Source organism: Schistocerca cancellata, chromosome 5 (assembly GCF_023864275.1).
Source record: "Schistocerca cancellata isolate TAMUIC-IGC-003103 chromosome 5, iqSchCanc2.1, whole genome shotgun sequence".
Classification (NCBI taxonomy): Eukaryota; Metazoa; Arthropoda; class Insecta; order Orthoptera; family Acrididae; genus Schistocerca; species Schistocerca cancellata.
In genome coordinates this window covers 21,169,719-21,182,451 of record NC_064630.1, presented here as the reverse complement: position 1 = coordinate 21,182,451, position 12,733 = coordinate 21,169,719, and positions in this window count along the sequence as shown.

Genomic DNA, 12,733 nt, shown 5'->3' with positions numbered 1-12,733 from the left:
AGTATGGAACTTAAAATGCCTACCAAGCTCTGTATCTACTGGGCAGTTATCCTGCCTGCCCTCACGTTTGGCTCCGCTCCATGGCCACGATTAGTGTCACCAGGATGCGGACGTTGCAGCGCCTGCAGAACAAGGTTCTCAGGTGGAGCCCACACGCCCCGCCACTCACGAGGATTGTGACTCTCCATGAGGAGGCAGGTACGGTCCCCCTCAAGGAGTCCATACGCAACATCGCACGGCGTCTCTATGAGAGAGTGGCTGCCCTACAGAACACTGTCCATGGGCTACGCCACGTTGGGACTACACACCCACGCCGCTGGCATCGCCATCCGGTTCTGCTGACCATCCTAGAGGCATCGGCTTCCAGACAGCACTAGCACTGGGCCTGGCACGCCCACCACGGCTGCCTCCTTTGGCAGGACTAGTCCTCCATTCCACGTCCACTACTTTCCAATCCTACTTGCCCATTTCGGACTAAGTTTTTACGCCGGACAGAAGAGTAGTGTCACCGTTGCAGGATGGTATGGGGCTCCAAGTCCCACCGCCACATCTCCAAAGTGTATTCCAGTGACGCAGTATCACTGCTCTGTGGTTTACATTTACTGGCTCACCAACACTGTTAGACCGCGGAAGGCTGGTGATGCTGCAGTGTACCGTATCACAAAAAAAAGAAATAAAATGATACTAACAGAATATTCCGTCGGTTCTTAATAGAACAACACTATAACAATAAATGAAAAGCACCAGTTTGCTTTTGTTCTACAATATTATTTTTATTGCTAACCGGTTTTCGGCATACAAGGCCATCTTCAGGCATTTACTGAGTATTATCACCAAAGAAGTTAAATGTTAGCAGACAACATTGGAAGAGAAGTAACACATCTAGAGTGAAGTAGAAACATACAGTGAGTAACATCTTTGCAATGAAATAGTAAAAACTGAACAGTACATAAATAACAATGGAGTTGACAGGAAAACCTTTAGTACAAAATAAGAATAGCATGCCTACATAACAGTTTCTATTGGTAAACGAAACTATTGAAATAAGATAAAATTAGTACTAGGCAAGGCTGCATCAAGAGGTATGAAACATGGAGAGTAATACACAACCAATTAAAAAAGAAGAGACAGTTGTCAATGTAAATACAGAATAAACGAGGAACTTAAGCCATATCAATACAATCCTACCTCGTTTATTCTGTATTTACATTGACAACTGTCTCTTCTTTTTTAATTGGTTGTGTATTACTCTCCATGTTTCATACCTCTTGATGCAGCCTTGCCTAGTACTAATTTTATCTTATTTCAATAGTTTCGTTTACCAATAGAAACTGTTATGTAGGCATGCTATTCTTATTTTGTACTAAAGGTTTTCCTGTCAACTCCATTGTTATTTATGTACTGTTCAGTTTTTACAATTTCATTGCAAAGATGTTACTCACTGTATGTTTCTACTTCACTCTAGATGTGTTACTTCTCTTCCAATGTTGTCTGCTAACATTTAACTTCTTTGGTGATAATACTCAGTAAATGCCTGAAGATGGCCTTGTATGCCGAAAACCGGTTAGCAATAAAAATAATATTGTAGAACAAAAGCAAACTGGTGCTTTTCATTTATTGTTAAAATGATACTCTCAAACCAGACCGGAAAAGCCTATAAATTAAACAGCAGAGTTGGTCGAATCACCAGACTGACGTCTAAATTTAAAGTCAGGGTGTGTGAAATAACCACGAGCATGCTGCTGCTGTCATACGGAATCGCACCCCAGAGAATACCTCCAGGTCTCCAGGTGCAGCAGGTCCAGTGTGTCCAGCACTCAGACGGGTTGGCTGGAGGCCCTCAACCGGCCGCTCTGTAACCGACACACGGCCATCTCCGACACTGAGGCAGAACCAGCTTTCACCAGAAAACACAGCGGACCTCCTTGCCGCCCTCCAATGGGCTTTCACTTGGGACCACTGAAGTCACAAATGACGGTATTTAGGGGACAGTTGAATGCACGCTACAGGGTGGGCGTCTGGCTCGGAGCTGTCCTTGAAGTAACCGGTTTGTAACATTTCGTTGCGTCACTGTGGTACCAACTGCTGCTCAGATTGCTGCTGCAGATGCGGTACGATGCGTCAGAGCCAATACGCTGAACACGATGGTCTCCCCTGTCGGTAGTGCCACGCGGCTATTAGAAGCACTGCCTGCCTTCTTGCGGCTGTACATTCTCGTGACCACTACAACCAGTAAACATGTAGAGTGGCTACTTTCCTGGCAAGTCTTTCTGCCATTTGACAGAAGGAACATCCAACTTCTCATAGCCCTATTACGCGTCCTTGCTCAAACTCCGTGAGGTGTTGATAGTGGCGTGATTGTCGCATTCTTGACTAACATCAACTCACCACGTCCAATATCAAAGGCCCGCATCTCGTGGTCGTGCGGTAGCGTTCTCGCTTCCCACGCCCGGGTTCCCGGGTTCGATTCCCGGCGGGGACAGGGTTTTTCTCTGCCTCGTGATGGCTGGGTGTTGTGTGCTGTCCTTAGGTTAGTTAGGTTTAAGTAGTTCTAAGTTCTAGGGGACTGATGCCCATAGCTGTTACGTCCCATAGTGCTCAGAGCCAATATCAAAGATAACTGACGCCCTCGACGGTTACAGCGTGTACTTAAAGAAAACCTGATTTGCTTCCTCTTAGTGGCGGTACTAGCGCCACTTTTACGCGACTGGCGCCAAATTTGAGTAGATATCATCTTTCAGACGTAGAAACATGGCTACCTACTTTCGTTTATACCGCACAACTCCTACTTGGTGTTGCGATTTCTTTTTTTTTTTGTCAGTGTATTAAGGGGCTCCGGAACGCCCTATACTTGCAATGTTAAAATAACGCTTATAAATTACATCTTTCCTCACAAAGTATTTGAGGTAGGAAGTTGAACTTTTTACAGATTATTTATTGGAATATGGGCTACAACTTAACACAAGGATTTTACAAAATTTTAGTTCAGTTATTAAACGTGATTTTTTTTTCAATTGTAATGAAAATTCACAACAATTTTTTGCAATTTTTTATTTATATATTCAAAAATATGCAGTTTTTTCGAAAAAGGCTGTGTTAAATTATGCAGAAGGTACTGTGTAACATTTACTGAAAGTTTGAAACAAATATGTTTGGAAGATCCTTAGAAAACATGTAATTAGTATGAGAAAATAAAAGTTTTGGGAATCGAGCGACAAGGATTGGATTAACTTTTTAGTGCATTCCAGGTCCATAGGATGGATTATCTTCATCCTCTGCAAACTCCTTCTCCAGCTTCCGCTTGTTCCTCCTCCTGTTTACTCTTGCTTGTATTTCTAGACTCTTTACAGCCCGAAGGCGTTCCTTGTCTAAAGCAAGCATCGTTCGTACCATGTTAGAACCTATCTTCATTCCCATATTTCTAAATACCTTGCACCTTACAATGTTGCCATCATTGAAAGTCGCAACAGCAACTTTACTTTTACTCATTATTATACTTCAACAAAACAGAGACTCAAGAGACAGAATTAATTACGAATATTTTCGAGATAACGACAGAGTAAATAAACATGAAACAATCGACAATCACACCAGCGATATATATTGAACCATCACAGGTTAGCCACAACACATACTTTATCTCACATCACCAAAATGTACCTGATGAACACGGACGTTAATAATAACAGCATTTGACAGCAGTTGAACAGCGCCACAGTGACGCCCATGTAGAACACATTTCAAAAAAAATTTAAAAATAGTTGTAGTCTTCGGAATTGAATAAATTATATATCTATTAAAAGGTAATAGTCTGCAGATTCAGAAAACGCAAAAAAGTAAAAATTGAACTTTTCATGATTTTGCGCCTTTCCGGAGCCCCTTAAACATGAGTGCAATGGAGACTTGTCTCCAACTTCGTACGCAATGTTAGGGAGAGCTGGGCTACAGTGAGGTGCTGCAGCTGTCACGGGAAGGCTGGACAGGAGCACAAATGATGGGCGAACAAGTAAGCACAACAAACAGAAGATTTGTTTAACTAGTATTTGTGCGAACGTACGAAGACTTATTGCAAATAACGCAGCAATAAGTAGAGACTGACTATTTCAGTGTCAACAAGGAAGAGTCTCCCCGCACTACAGCACAAGCGATGGTGTCGTGTGTGTAGCGAAAAGGCTCCGAGTGCGAGTGGGCCGTCTGGCTGCCGCTGGCCGGCGAGACTCTGCTGTGGCGGTCGAGGGCCTTCGTGGTGCGGAGCCTTTGGAGTCGCATCCCAGACGGCGCGCACCGTCGGGTCCACCAGATGGCGCGAGACAGGTATCACCATCCGATGGAAACTCGCAGTTCTGTAGCCGACTTGATGACGCCTGTGGTGTGGTACTGATACGTAATACCACAGAAGATATTTCCAGAATGAGATTTTCACTTTGCAGCGGAGTGTGCGCTAATATGAAACTTCCTGGCAGATTAAAACTGTGTGCCGGACCGACACTCGAACTCGGGACCTTTGCTTTTCGCGGGCAAGTGCTCTACCACCTGAGCTACCAAAGCACGACTCACGCCCCGTCCTCACAGCTTTACTTCTGCCAGTACCTCGTCTCCTGCTTCCCAAACTTTACAGGAGCTCTCCTGCGAACCCTGCAGAACTAGCACTCCTGAAAGAAAGCATACTGCGGAGACATGGCTTAGCCACAGCCTGGGGGGTGTTCCCAGAATGAGATTTTCACTCTGCAGCGGAGTGTGCGCTGATATGAAACTTCCTGGCAGATTAATACTGTGTGCCCGACCGAGACTCGAAATGGGGACCTTTGCCTTTCGCGGGCAAGTGCTCTACCATCTGAGCTACCGAAGCACGACTCACGCCCGGTCCTCACAGCTTTACTTCTGCCAGTATCTCGTCTCCTACCTTCCAAACTTTACAGAAGCTCTCCTGCGAACCTTGCAGAACTAGCACTCCTGAAAGAAAGCATACTGCGGAGACATGGCTTAGCCACAGCCTGGGGGGTGTTTCCAGAATGAGATTTTCACTCTGCAGCGGAGTGTGCGCTGATATGAAACTTCCTGGCAGATTAAAACTGTGTGCCCGACCGAGACTCGAACTCGGGACCTTTGCCTTTCGCGGGCAAGTGCTCTACCACCTGAGCTACCCAAGCACGACTCACGCCCCGTCCTCACAGCTTTACTTCTGCCAGTACCTCGTCTCCTGCTTCCCAAACTTTACAGGAGCTCTCCTGCGAACCCTGCAGAACTGGCACTCCTGAAGGCCACAGCCTCAGGTGGTAGAGCACTCGCCCGCGAAAGGCAAAAGTCCCGAGTTCGAGTCTCGATCTGGCACACAGTTGTGATCTGCCAGGAAGTTTCGTATCAGCGCACACTTCGCTGCAGAGTGAAAATCTCATTCTGGAAACATACCCCAGGCTGTGGCTAAGCCATGTCTCCGCAATATCCTTTCTTCTACAAGGTTCGCAGGAGAGCTTCTGTGAAGTTTGGAAGGTAGGAGACGAGATACTGGCACAAGTAAAGCTGTCAAGACGGGGCGTGAGTCGTGCTTGGGTAGCTCAGATGGTAGAGCACTTGCCTGCGAAAGACAAAGGTCACGAGTTCGAGTCTCGGTCCGGCACACAGTTTTAATCTGTCAGGAACTTTCACCACAGAGATATGTTATGCTCTTGCCTCATCACATCCACTCACCGACGCAGTTACAAAAGGACTTCTCCACAGTTCTCTACAAACTCCTCATAGACAAGAATAACATAAACCAAAGATACAAATGTATTACACTGATAGTTCACAAAATATGATTCATCGCGATATTTCTTCGCAGGTCACACAGACGTGGCGTAGCTTACATTGAATAATTCCTGCATTTTTGTTAAATCTGAATAATCAGTTAGTTTTGGAAACAATAAACTGTAATGGGGTTGTAACAGTTTCACGTGTCGACAAGATCACAAGTCTAAGCTGGTAACTAGTAAGTGGAAATAGAATTAACGACATATGATAATCAGTATACTCAGAAGAAACTACACTCATACTCATAAATTAAGGATAACTGCAGAATGTGGTGCCATCAGAACGTGGCACTACACAAAACTGGCGCTAATAGCATAGGCACACAGGGCACGCACGACGAAGATCTATAAGTCCACGGTATTGGCGATACGTTGAGCAAACCGTCCCGAAATACATGTGCTACAAAACGCCACTGTTTCCTGCGCATGTACCCCGACATCAATACGGTATACTACGGTAATACTATCCACACGTACATAGGCCGCACATCGGGTTCGCATACTCTGGATCAGGTGGTCGAGCAGCTGCTGGGGTATAGCCTCCCATTCTTGCACCAGTGCCTGTCGGAGCTCCTGAAGTGTAGAGGTTTCAAGATGTGCAGTCATACGTCGACCGAGAGCATCCCAGACGTGCTCGATGGGGTTTAGGTCTAGAGAAGAGGCAGGCCACTCCATTCTCCTGATATCTTCTGTTTCAAGGTATTCCTCCACGATGGCAGCTCGGTGGGGCCGTGCGTTATCATCCATCAGGAGGAAGGTGGGACCCACTGCACCCCTGAAAAGGCGGACATATTGGTGCAAAATGAAGTCCCGATACACCTGACCTAGTTCCTCTGTCAAAGACATGCAGTGGTGTACGTGCATCAATCATAATCCCACCCCACACCATTGAACCATGACCTCCATACAGGTCCCTTTCAAAGACATTAAGGGGTTGCTCTCTGGTTCCTGGTTCACGCCAGATGAAAACCCGGCGAGAATCACTGTTCAGATTATACCTGGACTCGTCCGTGAACATAACCTGGGGCCACTGTTCCAATGACCGTGTACTGTGTTCTTGACACCAGGCTTTACGGGCTCTCCCGTGACCAGGGTCAGTGGAATGCACCTTGAAGGTCTCCGGGCGAATAAACCATGTCTGTTCAGTCGTCTGTAGAAAGAGTGTCTGGCGACAACTGTTCCAGTGGCTGCGGTAAGGTCCCGAGCAAGGCTACCTGCAGTACTCCGTGGCCGTCAGCGGGCACTGATAGTGAGATATCGGTCTTCTTGTGGTGTTGTACACTGCAGACGTCCCGTACTGTAGCGCCTGGACACGTTTCCTGTCTGCTGGAATGGTTGCCATAATCGCGAGATCACACTTTGTGGCACATGGAGGGTCCGTGCTACGACCTGCTGTGTTTGACCAGCCTGAAGTTGCCCTAGTATTTTACCCCTCATAACGTTCTTTGAGCCATTTTCAACACACAGCCACCGTTAGCAGGTCTGAAAACTTCTGCACACTTACTCGCTGCACCGTACTCTGACATGCACCAACACACCTCTGCGTATGTGGACTGCTGCCAGCGCCACCGTGCGACGACTGCAGGTCAAATGCACCGTATGGTCATACCCCGAGGTGGTTTAAACCCGCGAACCGCCCACCACTACGTTGTTTCTCTATGGATTAGCATTATCCTTAATTTATGAGCATGAGTGTAGAAAATTGAAAGAAATAGATTTTCAGATTAAACGAAGATAAATAATTGTGACATAAGAACTATGGTCGCCAAACATCGAAATACACCAAGAAACTGGCAATCAGGAAAAATGCTTTACCAGTGTTGAATATACACTCCTGGAAATTGAAATAAGAACACCGTGAATTCATTGTCCCAGGAAGGGGAAACTTTATTGACACATTCCTGGGGTCAGATACATCACATGATCACACTGACAGAACCACAGGCACATAGACACAGGCAACAGAGCATGCACAATGTCGCCACTAGTACAGTGTATATCCACCTTTCGCAGCAATGCAGGCTGCTATTCTCCCATGGAGACGATCGTAGAGATGCTGGATGTAGTCCTGTGGAACGGCTTGCCATGCCATTTCCACCTGGCGCCTCAGTTGGACCAGCGTTCGTGCCGGACGTGCAGACCGCGTGAGACGACGCTTCATCCAGTCCCAAACATGCTCAATGGGGGACAGATCCGGAGATCTTGCTGGCCAGGGTAGTTGACTTACACCTTCTAGAGCACGTTGGGTGGCACGGGATACATGCAGACGTGCATTGTCCTGTTGGAACAGCAAGTTCCCTTGCCAGTCTAGGAATGGTAGAACGATGGGTTCGATGACGGTTTGGATGTACCGTGCACTATTCAGTGTCCCCTCGACGATCACCAGTGGTGTACGGCCAGTGTAGGAGATCGCTCCCCACACCATGATGCCGGGTGTGGCCCTGTGTGCCTCGGTCGTATGCAGTCCTGATTGTGGCGCTCACCTGCACGGCGCCAAACACGCATACGACCATCATTGGCACCAAGGCAGAAGCGACTCTCATCGCTGAAGACGACACGTCTCCATTCGTCCCTCCATTCACGCCTTTCGCGACACCACTGGAGGCGGGCTGCACGATGTTGGGGCGTGAGCGGAAGACGGCCTAACGGTGTGCGGGACCGTAGCCCAGCTTCATGGAGACGGTTGCGAATGGTCCTCGCCGATACCCCAGGAGCAACAGTGTCCCTAATTTGCTGGGAAATGGCGGTGTGGTCCCCTACGGCACTGCGTAAGATCCTACGGTCTTGGCGTGCATCCGTGCGTCGCTGCGGTCCGGTCCCAGGTCGACGGGCACGTGCACCTTCCGCCGACCACTGGCGACAACATCGATGTACTGTGGAGACCTCACGCCCCACGTGTTGAGCAATTCGGCGGTACGTCCACCCGGCCTCCCGCATGCCCACTATACGCCCTCGCTCAAAGTCCGTCAACTGCACATACGGTTCACGTCCACGCTGTCGCGGCATGCTACCAGTGTTAAAGACTGCGATGGAGCTCCGTATGCCACGGCAAACTGGCTGACACTGACGGCGGCGGTGCACAAATGCTGCGCAGCTAGCGCCATTCGACGGCCAACACCGCGGTTCCTGGTGTGTCCGCTGTGTCGTGCGTGTGATCATTGCTTGTACAGCCCTCTCGCAGTGTCCGGAGCAAGTATGGTGGGTCTGACACACCGGTGTCAATGTGTTCTTTTTTCCATTTCCAGGAGAATATTATAAGATCAATAGATTTACCGTCTTTTACATTTAGTTACAGCCGTATCGCCGCCTACTATCTCTAGAATCACACAGGTGGTGGCTCGTTAAAAATCCATTATTAGATTTACAGTTTCAAAACACTTATATCTACATCAGAATGAACAACTGAATCTGACAAAAACTGCATTAAATTCCTAACCACCTACAGTACGTAACGTTACAAAAATTACGCTGAAAGTCTTACACAGAAGACAGGGGACAACATGTGATGGTTGTTGCGAGCTACAGTGGCCTCCGGCGTGTTAAAGTTTGTGACCAGATATTCGACAAGCTCAGGCCGTTTCCGAAAGTGTCAAAACATTTTCCCCGTGATTGGCTGTTTCAGGAATGGCGAAAATATAGTTTCAGTCTTCACACAGCGAACACATATTGTAACATATAAAACAACTCGTGTAACTAGAATGAAATATTTACTCTACAGTGGAGTGTGCGCTGATATGAAACTTCCTGGCAGATTAAAACTGTGTACCGGACCGAGACTCGAACTCGGTACTTTTGCCTTTTTTTGTTTTTGATTGATCTCATTTTGTTCGTTTTTGTTCGTTGTATCTGGTCGGGGCGGACATCGCAAGACACCTGTTTCAGTTCGTCGTTGATCCATTAACTCAGTTTTTTTATTACTGAGGGCAGCTAACCCTCTGACGGAACACGCTGAGTTGCCGTGCCGGCGCCTTTGGCGGGCAAGTGCTCTACCAACTGAGCTACCCAAGCACGTCTCACGCTCCGTCCTCACAGCTTTAATTCCGGCAGTACCTCGTCTATTACCTTCGAAACTTCACAGAAGCTCTCCTGCGAACCGTAGAGAACTAGCACATCTGGAAGAAAGGATATTGCGAAGAGTCGGCTTTTCCACAGCCTGGGGGATGTTTCCAGAATGAAATTTCACTCTGCAGCAGAGTGTGCGCTGATATGAAACAGGAGTGCTAGCTCTCCACGGTTTGCAGGGGACCTTCCGTGAAGTTTGGAAGGTAGTAGACGAGGTACTGGCGGAATTAAAGCTATGAGGACTGGTCGTGAGTCGACCTTTGGTAGCTCAGTTGGAAGAGCATTTCCCCGCGAAAGGCAAAAGTCCCGAGTTCCAGTCTCGGTCCAGAACACAGTTTCAATCTGCCAGGAAATTTCATATCAGCGCACACTCCGCTGCAGAGTGAAAATCTCATTCTGGAAACATCCCCCAGGCTGTGGCTAAGCCATGTCTCCGCAGTATCCTTTCTTCCAGGAGTGCTAGTTCTGCAAGGTTCGCAGGAGAGCTTCTGTTAAGTTTGGAAGGTTGGAGACGAGGTACTGGCGGAATTAAAGCTGCGAGGACGGGGCGTGAGTCGTGCTTGGGTAGCTCAGTCGGTAGAGCACTTGCCTGCGAAAAGCAAAGGTCCCGAGTCTCGGTCCGGCTCACAGTTTTAATCTGCCAGGAAGTTTCAACTCGTATGACGACTTATTCGTACAGTGGATTTGTGATTACAAGTGGTGAGAGTAATCAAGAATTTCGTGGCATTGAGAACACCTGAATCTTGTGCTACCGCTGTTTCAATGCTCCAGTTTGTAACTTCCGCAGCATCAGTGCTCTACGCAGCGCGACCGGAAGGAAAGTTTTCTCAGAAGAAATGCGGTTTTATTAGAAATACTAACAGCATACTGCTTAGAATAAACAGTGCAGGTGTTTCTTGTTCTAATATGGATGGATGCTGTTACTATTAAACAATGATGAAGTGAAAGCAAGGCTACAAAATTTTAATTAAGAATGTCGAGTTGATGTGGCTGCTAGAATGATGTGTAGCTCGTTAAACTCTGGGGTGCATTTTGATACACTCGTGTAAGAAATAAGGCCAACGCGAATGTTAGTTTTACAGCCGAAATTACTGCCTTACTAATGAGCTCTACACGGAGAAGGCGGTGCCCGCCTTTGGAGGCAGTGCCATCGGTAGCAGCGGAAGCGCGTGTCGGGTTTATGCGGCGGGCCGTTGGCCGTGAGCTGCGTGAAGAGAGGAAGAAGAGAGAAGCAGTGAGCAGGAGGAGGAGGAGGGGGAGGAGGAGGGGGAGGGGATGCGGCGAGCGAAGCCCGGCGGCCACCCACGGCGTCGGCGTCCGCCGAGTGCAGCAGACATCGCGGGGTGCTCGATGTGCGCGAGCAGATAGCGGCCGCCGCTTCCTGCCGCAAACACGGCGCCGCCCCGAACCAAACACCGACTCAAAGGAAAGCCTCGGCGCTTGTTGGTGACGCCACGCCAGCTAGGCACGGCGAACGCCAGGTCTGTTGCAGACAGAAACGCCTGGGCGTGCTTATCACTATAAATCTCTTATGTTTGGTATTGTTTTGGATTCTGCAGTTTTATTTAGATGAAAGATTTTCTTACTATCGTAAAGCTACAAATGAAGATCATAGTCCTGTATTACTGAATCCTGTCGAAACAAACGTAGACCAATACGAGAAGATGCTTTGCCCCATCGCAAGCTTCGGAAATTTTACATTCAAGTAACTACACTCCTGGAAATTGAAATAAGAACACCGTGAATTCATTGTCCCAGGAAGGGGAAACTTTATTGACACATTCCTGGGGTCAGATACATCACATGATCACACTGACAGAACCACAGGCACATAGACACAAGCAACAGAGCATGCACAATGTCGGCACTAGTACAGTGTATATCCACCTTTCGCAACAATGCAGGCTGCTATTCTCCCATGGAGACGATCGTAGAGATGCTGGATTTAGTCCTGTGGAACGGCTGGCCATGCCATTTCCACCTGGCGCCTCAGTTGGACCAGCGTTCGTGCTGGACGTGCAGACCGCGTGAGACGACGCTTCATCCAGTCCCAAACATGCTCAATGGGGGACAGATCCGGAGATCTTGCTGGCCAGGGTAGTTGACTTACACCTTCTAGAGCACGTTGGGTGGCACGGGATACATGCGGACGTGCATTGTCCTGTTGGAACAGCAAGTTCCCTTGCCGGTCTAGGAATGGTAGAACGATGGCTTCGATGACGGTTTGGATGTACCGTGCACTATTCAGTGTCCCCTCGACGATCACCAGTGGTGTACGGCCGGTGTAGGAGATCGCTCCCCACACCATGATGCCGGGTGTTGGCCCTGTGTGCCTCGGTCGTATGCAGTCCTGATTGTGGCGCTCACCTGCACGGCGCCAAACACGCATACGACCATCATTGGCACCAAGGCAGAAGCGACTCTCATCGCTGAAGACGACACGTCTCCATTCGTCTCTCCATTCACGCCTGTCGCGACACCACTGGAGGCGGGCTGCACGATGTTGGGGCGTGAGAGGAAGACGGCCTAACGGTGTGCGGGACCGTAGCCCAGCTTCATGGAGACGGTTGCGAATGGTCCTCGCCGATACTCCAGGAGCAACAGTGTCCCTAATTTGCTGGGAAGTGGCGGTGCGGTCCCCTACGGCACTGCGTAAGATCCTACGGTCTTGGCGTGCATCCGTGCGTCGCTGCGGTCCAGTCCCAGGTCGACGGGCACGTGCACCTTCCGCCGACCACTGGCGACAACATCGATGTACTGTGGAGACCTCACGCCCCACGTGTTGAGCAATTCGGCGGTACGTCCACCGGGCCTCCCGCATGCCCACTATACGCCCTCGCTCAAAGTCCGTCAACTGCACATACGGTTCACGTCCACGCTGT